The sequence below is a fragment of the Garra rufa genome, chromosome 10 (assembly GCF_049309525.1).
Source record: "Garra rufa chromosome 10, GarRuf1.0, whole genome shotgun sequence".
Classification (NCBI taxonomy): domain Eukaryota; kingdom Metazoa; phylum Chordata; class Actinopteri; order Cypriniformes; family Cyprinidae; genus Garra; species Garra rufa.
In genome coordinates, this window is record NC_133370.1 from 5,630,062 (window position 1) to 5,643,396 (window position 13,335).

At 31.4% G+C, this 13,335-nt stretch overlaps 1 protein-coding gene across 1 annotated transcript in view; it reads right to left on the minus strand.

Moving 5' to 3' along the window:
* Positions 1–4,507, minus strand: part of ankrd12 (ankyrin repeat domain 12) — an 82,904-nt gene extending 78,397 nt beyond the window's left edge. The window contains exon 1 of the mRNA XM_073848759.1: positions 4,354–4,507. The gene's annotated coding sequence lies outside the window, so the exon portion shown is untranslated. The remainder of the gene's footprint in view (positions 1–4,353) is intronic.
* Positions 4,508–13,335: the final 8,828 nt, after the last annotated feature.

Below are 13,335 nucleotides of genomic sequence, written 5' to 3' on the forward strand. Positions count from 1 at the left end.
ATTAGAATATTTAGGTTTACAAGAATGTCTTTTTACAAGGCTGTTTTTTTTTTTTTTTTGATGGCCAATAATATAAATATAGCATAAATATTCAAATCTTTTGAAAACGACATGTGCATAAAACAGTTTAAATTAAATAAATGCTTATTTTACATACCATTTACTCAAAATGTTGTAAATGTAAATATTTATGTTTAAAAAGATAAAAAATCTTACAAGGCTGGTTTGACCAATATGGATCTTTTGATGGCCAGTAATATAAATATCAATAGTGAAAGGTGGCTGATATAATGCTAACATATTAAAAATAATCCAATTTATGAGTAATGAGGCATACATAAAATAGCGTAAATCAAAAAACGACTTATTTTACACAATATTTACTTAATTGTGTACAAATATTCAAAAACCATTATTATTATTATTATTATTATATTAATTTTGGACAAGAATATTTTTTCACAAGACTGGGTTGATCAATAAATATTTTTATTGGCCAATAGTTTATCAATAGGTGGCTGGTATAATGATATAAATAATTAAATTTATCAGAAATGAGACATACATAAAATTGAATCAAAATAACGTTTATTTTATACAATATTTACTTAATTTTGTACAAATATTTAAAACCAAATTATTTGTCTGCAAGGCTAGTTATGAATATTTTTATAGGCCAATAATATAAATATCAGTAGGTTGCTGGTATAACGGTGATACAATAAAAAAAAAAATAGTCCAATTAATGGGAAAGGGCATGTACATAAAATATCTAACATTTCAGATTTACTCAAAGCTCTGTACAAATATAAAAAATAAATGCTTGTTAATAGAATATTTATTTTGGCAAAAATGGCAGGTTTGACCAATAAGGATTTTTAATGGCCAGTAATACAAATATCAACAGCGGAATCCTGAAAGGTGAATGATGTAATGCTGATATAATATAAATAACCCAATTTATTGGAAATGAATGACGTACATAAAATGGCAGGAATTAAATAAACACTATTCTCACAATCTATTCACTCAAGATTCAGTCAAAATATTCAAAAATGTTTATAAACAGAACTCTTAAAAAAAAACGCTGGGGAAATACCACTTTTTAAAAATCAGCCAACCAATTATTACCAATGGGGAAGGCCCTGAAGTGATTTTCAGAAAATAGACCTGAAAATGAAAAGCTAAAAGCTATTTGAAGGAGGAGGTTGTTCTGCCATAACAGCAAACTTCACTTCTAGGCCCAAATGAGAAAAACAAATGTGGATCAACTGAGAAATTCAGCCTTTTTGAGGTTACGTTTATTGTTTCAAACTTTTAAGCTCGATTTCATTGTCAGTCTCTTTATTTTGGCTCAATCTGTATGGCTTTCCATCTGCCAACTGCAGTTTGTTATTTTGCTGAGATACGTGTGAGTGTTGCCTTGACAGTCGCTGCAAATTCCCACCGCATCAGCACCGCCACGGATCCTTTATCTAACGTAAACACGCCATATAACTATAAAAGACGCATTTTGGAGGCTAAGTAGCCCTGGAGCAACCTGGACAGAAACGAGCCTGTTATTATTCGTCATAACGCAGATTCTCACACAGGGGCCTTTCGTGCATATAGCCCTGTGACTTTAAAAAGGGTCAATGGAAAAACAGCAGGAACCACAGGCTCTCCTTGGACGGTGGCCCAGCTGTGGAAAACTGGGATCTTTGAATAATAATCCCTAATATGTCATTCTGAACGTGTGTGAGTGAGCGCAGAACAAGACGAAGGGAGTGGGCATAAACATCTGATCGAGATTGCAAACTCACAGGCTGAAATGAAGCTCAAATCTGTCCTCCCCAAAAACAAATGTCAAGTCAAAACCTTGAAGCCACATCCAAAAATGCTTAAATCATTACATAACACACAACTATAATCTGTCTACACTGGGGAAAAAAAAGGTGTTGGTACAAATTGCTCTCAGAAATTGCTAGAAAATTTCATTAGTAAATACAAAGTAAATGGCCAGACTAATATTGTTACATATAATGCGAGCAGAAAGACTAAAAATAGTATTTTAATGCATAACTGACTCATTGACAACTTTAGAAAGTCATTTATTATAGTGTAGGTTAAATTTGGGTGGAATTATCATTTTATATTTCACAGTAAGCAATTTCTTCCCTTAAATTTGCTTTAAATATTAGTGAACACAAAACCAGTAATAGGCCTAAGTAGCCCGGGTATATTTGTAGCAATAGCCAATACATGTACATTTTCTTTTATGTCAAAAATCCTTAGGATATTAAGTAAAGATCATGTTTCATGAATATATTTTGTTAATTTCCTACAGCAAATATATCAAAACTTAATTTCTGATTAGTAATATGCATTGCTAAGAACTTCATTTGGACAACTTTAAAGGCGATTTTCTTAATATTTAGATTTTTTTGCTCCCTTAGATTGCAGATTTTCAAAGAGTTATATCTCGGCCAAATATTGGCCTATCTTACCAATCTACATTGATGAAAAGCTTATTCATTAAAAAATAGACCCTTATGACTGGTTTTGTGGTCCAGGTTCACATTTATATATTTGTAAGATCTAAAAAAAAAAAAATGTATTTAAAAAATTATTTAAAGAGAAAAATTGTATTTTAATGCAAAACTGACTACTTATTGACAACTTTAGAAAGTCATTTATTACAGCGTAGGTTAAATTTGGAGGGAATTATCAATTTATATTTCACAGTAAGCAATTTCTTCCCTTAAATTTGCTTTAAATATTACTGAACCACAAAACCAGTAATAGGCCTAAGTAGCCCGGGTATATTTGTAGCAATAGCCAATACATTGTATGCGTCAAAATTATCGATTTTTCTTTAATGCCAAAAATCATTAGGATAATAAGTAAAGATCATGTTCAATAAATATATTTTGTTAATTTCCTACAGTAAATAGATCAAAACTTAATTTCTGATTAGTAACTTCATTTGGACAACTTTAAAGGAGATTTTCTTAATATTTAGATTTTTTTGCACCCTTAGATTGCAGATTTTCAAACCACTGTATCTCGGCCAAATATTGGCCTATTCTTACCAATCTACATTGATGAAAAGCTTATTTATTAAAAAATAGACCCTTATGACTGGTTTTGTGGTCCAAGTTCATATTTATATATTTGTAAGATCTACAAAATTTTATTTAAAAAAAAAACAATTATTTAAAGAGAAAATAAATAAATAGTAATAGTAAATTTAAAAATATAAATTATGTACACATTTACATTAAAAATAAAAATATATATATGCAAAAACAAAAAATGTTTAATACACAGGACTCTGTTCAAAATGAAGCCAATTAATTATAACCTAATTACAACCTATTAATTATAAACGAAAATTATAAAATTTAAAAAAGCATACATGTAAATATACATACATAAAGACATGTTATATTTTTGATTATTTTATATCATTATTTGCAAAATTTTATATCTAAAACCATACATGTTATATACATAATATTTTGTCAGTGTGTGAGATGTGGTGCCTCCCAGTAAAAGCCTGATTCGTGTCAATTAGATTGTGCTCATAGTAAACAATGTAGTAACGTGTTATGTCATCACAAAAATCTCTATGAAAGACACAAGGAAATGCAACTGAATTTGACATGCTCCTAGCTGTCGCTGCACAGCTGAAGACGCCTCGGTACGTCCTTTAGACAAAAGGTTTCTGCACGAAGGACGGTCACCAAATAAAGCTTTGTGCAAACCACACACACACAGAGCAGAGCAGAGCAGAGAGCTGCATGCATGGATACAATATTTCATGCACGTCGCAGCTGCAACCGTATATATATCAATATAACGAACACCTCGAAAAAATTACACAAATATATTTACATACATCCCATGCATTGATGCCAGACACGATCTAGACATTTATAGAGAAAAATGGGTGTTGGAAAATAATGCAAATTCTTAATACAGCGCGTGTCTGACAGAAAGACCTAACTTAAACGGCTTTATTATGAAAGCTATAGCATACAGTATCATGTTGCGGTCTGCGCCACCCCTCTCCCGCACAGACAATGAGCCCGCAGTGGGTTTATGAGACATGCGGGCCCCTCCAGCTCTTCACACCCGCGTCTAACGCACACCAAACGCGCCTGTCACTGACGCGTGCACGGCACACTAGCGTCCCGCTCACGCCGCTGCTAATATTCACAAAAAGCCTCGAAAATCTCTCACACACTGTGTTATTGTTGTCCCAGCACTCGGGACTGCTTGGTTAAGCTCTCTCCGTAGCAAAACTCAACGCGTTTTCCTCCTTCTCCAGTCTTAAACCGCGACAAAAAACAACTGAAACTTTCCACTTACCGTCGCAGCGCTCTTCGGCTTCCTCTTCGTCATTCACCCGCGAGCTGAGGACGAATTCTCGACGATTTAAGGAAAAGAAACGTGTGTGTCGGAGGGTAAAAACTGAACATTAACCCTACGGCTGTGTGACGTCTCTCGGTGCTGCTTTTGAAAACATCGCCGTCAGTCCGTCTCTAAGAAAAGCCCCAGCGAAAAAACACGCAAACGGACGCGCTCATAGGCGGACGGCGGACCATGTGACACACGGCGCTCCAAAGCGCTTTGCGCTTGCTCGTACTCGCTCTGCTGCCATGCACTGAAATGCTTTCTGTTTAATATTTCTGTGTTCTGTTAATATTTTATATGTGTGTTTTAATATTTACATACAATATTGTAATATTTCTAATGTATATTTTAAATTTAGTTAAATGTATTATTTTCATTTTAAATATATATTTTTTAATTCTTAGTTATTTTATTTTTGTTTATTTAGTTTAATATTTTCTCTTTTATTTCTGTTGAATATTTCTCTAATCTGTTAATATTTTATATATGTATTTTAATATGTCTAATGTATCTTTTTAATGTAATTAATGTATTATTTTCGATTTATATATTTTTAAATATATTTATTAATATGTTTTTAATTAGTTCATCATTTTCTGTTTTTGTTTTCAGGTATTTTCTGTTTAATATTTCTCTATTCTGTTAATATTTTTATGTGCATTTTAATATTTAATAATATATTTCTTATGTATCTTTTTATTTTAATTAAATGTATTATTTTAATTTTTTTAATTTTTTTAAAATTATTAATTATTTTTTTAATTAGTTTAATATTTTCAGTTTTTTGTTTTTGTACTGTTTAATGTCTCTATTCTGTTAATATTTTATATATGTATTTTAATATTTAATAATATATTTACATACAATATTTCTAATGTATCTTTTTTAATTACATTTATTATTTTCATTTTACATATATTTTAAAATGATTAATTATTTTTCTTTAACTAGTTTAATATTTTCTGTTTTATTTGTTTAATATTTCTCTAATCTGTTAATATTTTAGATATGTATTTTAATATCTAATAATATATTTACATGCAATTTTTAATATTTCTAATTTAGCTTTTTAATTTAATTAAATATATAATTTTCATTTTATATATATTTTAAAATAATTATTTAATTATTTTTTTAATTCGTTTAATATTTTCTGGTTTTTGTTTAATAATTCCCTATTCTGTTAATATTTTAGATATGTATTTTAATATTTCTAATTTAGCTTTTTAATTTAAATCATCTATTATTTTTATTTTATATATTTTTTTAATTATTAATATATTTTTTAATTAGTTTAATATTTTCTGTTTTTTTCTGTTTAATATTATGTGTATTTTAATATTTAATAATTTATTTCTTATGTTTCTTTTTTATTTAATTTAAATTATTGATTAATTATTGTGTTATTTTTCTTTAATTCGTTAATTTTTTGTTTTATTTCTGTTTAATACTTCTCTATTCTGTTAATATTTTATATATGTATTTTTAAAAAATGTATATTATATTTACATACAATATTTTACTATTTCTAACTTACCTTTTTAAATTTAATTAATGTAACATGTTAATTTTATATATATTTTAAATTATTAAGTAATTATTATATTATTTTTCTTTAATTAGAAACTTTTTCAGTTTTTTTCTGTTTAATATTTCTCCACTCTGTTAATATTTTATATACATATTATAATATTTAATAATATATTTACATACAACATTTTAATATTTCTATGGTATCTTTTTAATTTAATTTAATGTATTATTATCATTATATATATATATATTTTTTTTTAATTATTAATACATTATTTTATTATTTTCCTTTAATTAGTTTATTATAAATATATTAAATACATAATGCATTATATCAGTTTAGGCATTTTCATTTTATGCAAAGAATATGTCCTGTGTTTTTCATTTAATCTATTTTATTTGTGTTATATTATATATTCTTTTATTTCAGGTTTATAGTTTGTATTATGTCAGAAAATAATTACAAATAATTAAAATGCATTTATTTATTTATTTTTTTTACAAATGAAAAACATTCAATTTGTTTTTGCCTCGTAATGTCGTAAATTTGTTCTTGTATTAGGGTTTATCGTTATTATTTTTCTGAGTTGGGGGGGGGGGGGGGGGGGGGCTGACGCTGCGCACCGTGACGTCACCCTTTCCGTCCGACGCTGCAGCGAGCGAGCGATCGCGAATGTTCTGGAAGGTTGATGTCGGAGAGGCGCGGGGTGAGAAGGAGGAGAAGGTATTTGACGAACGCGATACAATCTGGCGACATGTATTCTGTTTTGACGAGCGCATAAAATGTGTTTGACTCTAGGTTTGCTTGTATAGAACGCCGTTGTCTCGCTTTCGGCGGTTATTATTTTTGTGGCGCAGTTGGTTATTTACATGATGTAGGAAACAGGGGAGTTGGCGCATGCGCAAAGGATGGGCTGGTATTATGTTGCAGAACGAGCTCGAATCACAAGGGAGAACATTGGTGTGTGAGAGAGAGAGAGTTAGGGGGATGGGCGCTGGCTAGACACATGCACGCGCACACTCACAAACACACACACACACACACACACACACACACACACACACACACACACACACGCAGAGACCAGCTAGAGTCATTTGCTTGAAATGTTGTGGTTTGAAGAAGTGATCAAAACATGAAATGTTTGACATATGACATTGTAACTGTCTAGTACAGAACTGGGTTATGCTTTGAACCTAACAAGAGAGTACAATACCGAGTTATGGCATTGCCATTTGTACATTTGCATAAGCATAAAAGTTAGTCGTATGTAAATAGTGTGTTTGGCAAATGCATGTTGTTTGTTGTCTTAACTCGGCTCACATGATTTAATTATGTCATATTTTATTTATTGAAGACACTAGAAAAAGTGGTGACCTGCAGTTGTTAACTTAAAGCACTATTTCTACTTTTATTTAACCAATAAAATAATATATATGTGAACCTGGACCACAAAACCAGCCATAAGGGTCAATTGTTTTATTGAGATTTATCCATGCACATCATCTGAATAAATAAGCTTTCCATTGATGTGTGGTTTATTAGGATAGGATAATATTTGGCTGAGATACAACTATTTGAAAATCTAGATTCTGAGGGTGCACAAAAATTTAAATATTGAGAAAAATCGCCTTTAAAGTTGTCCAAATGAAGTTCTTAGCAATGCATATTACTAATCAAAAATACATTTTGATATATTTATGGTAGCAAATTTACTAAATATCTTTATGGAACATGATCTTTACTTAATGTCCTAAAAAAATTATAATTTTTACCCATACAATGTGTTTTTGGCTATTGCTACAAATATACCTGTGTTACTTAAGACTGGTTTTGTGGTCCAGGGTCACATATATATTCATGAATTTACGTTGATTCAGTGATATTAATTAGTTTTGACTTTAATAAAATCAGTTAACTTAGATCCATCAACTTTAACTTTATCAATTTTTTCAATGTTTTATTCCTTTTTGGCTGTAAATACAAATCTCATTAAGTTCCTGGTTAAAAGTAAAAATAAATAAAATACCTACTGGTACATGGCTAATATTGTACCATTTATAGCTTATTGTCATTGGACAGTGTTCCTGAAAAAAAGGTCTTTTTACAAAATTATGCAAATTGTATAATATCCAAGGTACACATTTCTAGTAATTGTGCGGTTAATTCTCATATTGTATTTCCAGAAAGTTTTGGAATATTTGTCCTCTCCCCAAAATTTGTCACTACCGAAAAATAATAATAATAATTTAATTAAAAGGGTTATATTGACCTATTAAGATTTTGTTTACATTTAGATTGTTGATATTTTTTTTTTGCTATTTTATTACAACTTTAACAATATTTCAAGTAGAATTTGTGAGATTTGTTGTATTTTGAATCTAATTATTCTTCGTAAAAGGCAAAAAGTTGATCATACTGATTTCAAAGTTGAGAATTCATTAGTTTGAATATACTTTAAAGTCAAATGTCTTGGAAAAATAAATGTATTTTTACAACAAAAATATATATATATATTTATGCAAATTGTATAATATCCAAGGTACACATTTCTAGTAATTGTGCGGTTAATTCTCATATTTTATTTCCAGAAAGTTTGGGAATATTTGTCCTCTCCCCAAACGTGTCACTACCGAAACATAATAATAATAATTTAATTAAAAGGGTTATATTGACCTATTAAGATTTTGCTTACATCTAGAATGTAAATATGTATTATTTAGCTATTTTATTACAATTTGACCAATTTTTTTTATTAAGGATTTTTAAATGCAAACAACCGAGACAAAGACAATCAAACAAACAGACAAACAAACAAACCCAAGCACTGCAAGTTAAATAAAATGTACAAATGTATCTGTTAACAAAAAACATAATAAATCAAAACAAAAGAAGCCAAAACTCTCTTAAAATAAAAATGACAAAATTTTGGAGAGGTTTCCAAAGTCTCCTGAATTTGTCCTGTTTGTAGTTGAGGTCAAAAGTTCATTTCTCCAAAGGAAGAAAGGCTGCGACTGAGAAATTCACATTTTAGTAATATACATTTCTACAAAAAGGTCTTTAGGAATTTCATTCAACAAAAAAAAGTGAGGGGGATAAAATAAAACGTTTTCCTATTATCTCCAATTTTAACAATATTTCAAGTGTCATTTTTGAGATTTGTTATACTTTTGAATCTAATTATTCTTTCTAAAAGGCAAAAAGTTGATCATACTGATTTCAAAGTTTAGGATTCATTAGTTTATATATACATTGAACCAAAAACTATCATAACATCTTAGTTTTATGGGATAACACCCAAAAACTGAAACTCCACCAAATGTTTTGGTAATGACTGTTTCAGTAGTGACAATGTTAGATACTTTTGAAGCTAGCTCAAAGATCCGAATCAGCACATGGTTAGCTAGCACAGTTTTAAACAGTGGTACACATATAAAAACTAAATCTTATGGCATAACTCCCAAAAAAAAGTGGTTAATTGCAGAAAAAAGGTGTTCGGTAATGACATTCCTTAAAGTTAAACACAGATTTTCAGACGTTTGAACACATTTACCTCAAAATGATGACCTATCTACTCACACCTTGTAGCTATAAGAGAGAGGGACACAGGAATATTTTCTGATAATAAATTTATGGGTTTAGTCAAAATCAGTCTCGGCAAATAGACTAAAAGATGCAGGACACATTTTTTACATAAAGTTTCATCATTTACAAAGAAAATATAAAATAAGTATTTCTTTTTTAACTTCACTTTTTAAAAGAATCAGAAAGATACTTTTAATAACAACAATGGAAAAAAATAAAAAAAACATTTCAATATCATTTCAAGTTGAAATTTAGGGGCTAGTGTTTGAGACAGCCACCTACCAATTGAAAGTACCCAATAAATTATGATTATATATATATACAGTGGTGTGAAAAAGTGTTGGCCCCCTTAATGATTTTTTTGCATGTTTGTCACACTTTAATGTTTCAGACAAACAAATTTAAATATTAATATCAAAGATAACACAAGTAAACACAACATGCAGTTTTTAAATGAAGCGTTTTTTTTATGAAGGGAAAACAAAATCCAAACCCGTATGGCCCTGTGTGAAAAAGTGTTTTTCATTCAGGAACAAATGAGAAAGAAAGTAATTCATATCTATCAGTCTGGAAAAGGTTATAAAGCCATTTCTAAAGCTTTGGGACTCCAGCGAACCACAGTGAGAGCCATTATCCACAAATGGCGAAAACATGGAACAGTGGTGAACCTTCCCAGGAGTGGCCGGACGACCAAAATTACCCCAAGAGCGCAGCGACGACTGATCCAAGAGGTCACGAAAGACCCCACAACAACATCTAAAGAACTGCAGGCCTCTCTTGCCTCAGTTAAGGTCAGTGTTCATGACTCCACCATAAGAAAGAGACTGGGCAAAAATGGTCTGCATGGCAGAGTTCCAAAACGAAAACCGCTGCTGAGCAAAAAGAACATAAAGGCTCGTCTCAGTTTTGCCAGAACACATCTTGATGATCCCCAAGACTTTTGGGAAAATACTCTGTGGACTGACGAGACAAAAGGTGAACTTTTTGGAAGGTGTGTGTCCCATTACATTTGGCGTAAAAGTAACACAGCATTTCAGTTAATGGTGGTGGTAGTGTGATGGTCTGGGGCTGTTTTGCTGCTTCTGGAGCTGGAAGACTTGCTGTGATAAATGGAACCATGAATTCTGCTGTCTACCAAAAAATCCTGAAGGACAATGTCCGGCCATCGGTTCGTGACCTCAAGTTGAAGCGAACTTGGGCTCTGCAGCAGGACAATGATCCAAAACACACCAGCAAATCCACCTCTGAAGGGCTGAAGAAAAACAAAATGAAGACTTTGGAGTGGCCTAGTCAAAGTCCTGACCTGAATCCTATTGAGATGCTGTGGCATGACCTTAAAAAGGCAGTTCATGCTCGAAAACCCTCCACTGTGGCTGAATTACAACAATTCTGCTAAGATGAGTGGGCCAATATTCCTGCACAGCGCTGTAACAGACTCATTGCAAGATATCGCAAACGCTTGTTTGCAGTTGTTGCTGCTAAGGGTGGCCTAACCAGTTATTACGGTTAGGGGGCAAACACTTTTTCACACAGGGCCATGTGGGTTTGGATTTTGTTTTCCCTTCATAATAAAAAACTTCATTCAAAAACATTAAAGCGTGACATGCAAAAAAATAAAAAATCAGGAAGGGGGCCAACATTTTTTCACTCCACTGTATATATATTACTAATATATATTTTAGAAATATTATATATAAAATATATTTAAATATTATTGTGGGTTTCAATAGATAATAGAATGATCTTAATAAACATCTAAGATTTATATACTTAAATGCTTTTTAAATATGGACAGCAGTTTGCACCAATTCTGTAGAATGGCCTATATATATATATATATATACACACATAAATATTGTTCAGCCAAGCTACTATAAATGCCCTGGTGTATTATTATGGCAATCATGCAATATGGGTTTTGTAAGGAAAGGCTTGTCTGAATGGTGATGCTCTGTATGGAAAACTGCATGGGGAACAGCCTCAGAAATGCTGGCTCTTTTGATGTGGCTTGTTTATACATCCTGCATCTGCCACTGTCATTGAGGTTATGTTGGATGGATGGCAAAATCTATGTATTTTTAAAGCATTGTTTGTATCAAATAAACAAAGTAATGGAAGACTTACCATATGTGGTTACGTTATGATTTGTTCAAATATTGCAAAACTATATTAGGGACTCATTGTGACCATGTTTACATGCACAAAAATATTCCTATAGTAATTAGAATTTGCTCATATTTTGAAGAACATGTTCTAACTTCAGTATTCCAAGACATCTGGCATATTAGTCAGGTTTTTTTATCATGCATAATGCATTGTAAAAATAAGATTAAAGAAATAATCAATAAACATATGAGGAAATAAAAAAGAATCAAACATGAGGAAAAGCATTGTAATAGTATCACTGCCTACGGTTTGCTATTTATTGCTGTGTGCTGCTGCTGAGGTCAAATTACTCTACATAATTACTAAAAATGCTGTGTAATAACTGGCAAAATCATCTCCAGTATTTGCAGTACTGTTGCAGTAAATATGTACGTCTTTGTTTATTCAAAACATGCTGATTATTGTGTGTTCAGAAATATTCCATTAGCTGTGGAGCATATAAACCACTTGTTTAAAATAAAACGGGAAATTGTTTATATGTAAACATGGATCTGGTTTGATCACAAAATATTTTAAAGAAATATCTTATAATATATAGAGACTCAAAATTGAAAATGTACTAAACATTTTCTCACCATCAGGACAGTCAAGATGTAGATGTGTTTGTTTCTTTATAAGAAAAGATTTGGAGAAATGTTGCTCACCAGGGGATGCTCTGCAGTGAATGGGTGCCGTCAGAATGAGAGTTCAAACAGCTGATAAAAACATCACAATAACCCACACCACTCCAGTCCATCCGTTAACATCTTCTGAAGCAAAAAGCAAACCCATCATTACGATGTTTTTAACTTTAAACTGTTGCTTCCAGCTAAAATATGAGCCCTCTATTTGTAATTGTGTTTTCTCCAGTGAAAAAGTCATTGCATCTGAATCAGGAGAAAAATATGCACAGATCAAGCACCATTTACAAGCCAAAACGGCTCTAAACAAATATGTGGGTAGATTTTGATGCAAGAGGACAACAGTAGGGCTGCTACTAATTAGGGGTGCAACGGATCATAGATGATCCGTGATCCGTACGGACCAGCCCCCACGGTTCGGCATGCATGTGATTCGCGGATTAACTGTTAAATTTAACCATCATAGAGTAAAAGTTTATAATTTGCAAATTTATTGCAAAAATAATTTGTCTTGCCAATTGACCAACTCAAACAGTTTAAAACCATTGCAGAAAAAACAGAAGACGCGCGCTGTTTTGTTTTTTTTTTGTTTGTTTTTTCCGCTGCCGCACACACCAAAAGCGAGCACGCGCTCAGAGAGAGAGAGAGAGAGAGAGAGAGAGAGAGAGAGAGAAGTGCTATTCAGACTGCACAATTCACACAGATTGATTACTCTTTAACTTCTATTTAAATGGAAACGTACATACAAAGTCATGTCGAAATACCCGTTTTGGTATTCTGGTTAACACAGTCAGTTATGTCTTCAGTGAACCGAAACAGCTGAGAAAGAGATGCGTGCCAGTATTAGGTACGTGCATTAGGCCTTAAAGAGACAGCATCCTATAAATACCTGCAGTGAGAAGCACTAGTTATTTTACAATTAATTATTGCATTTCTGCACCTGAATACTAGGGTTATTGATTTAATTAGTATTAGTATTATTAACTTTATGTTGTATTCATCTACACTTGTCATTTGTGTAATTGTTCTTGT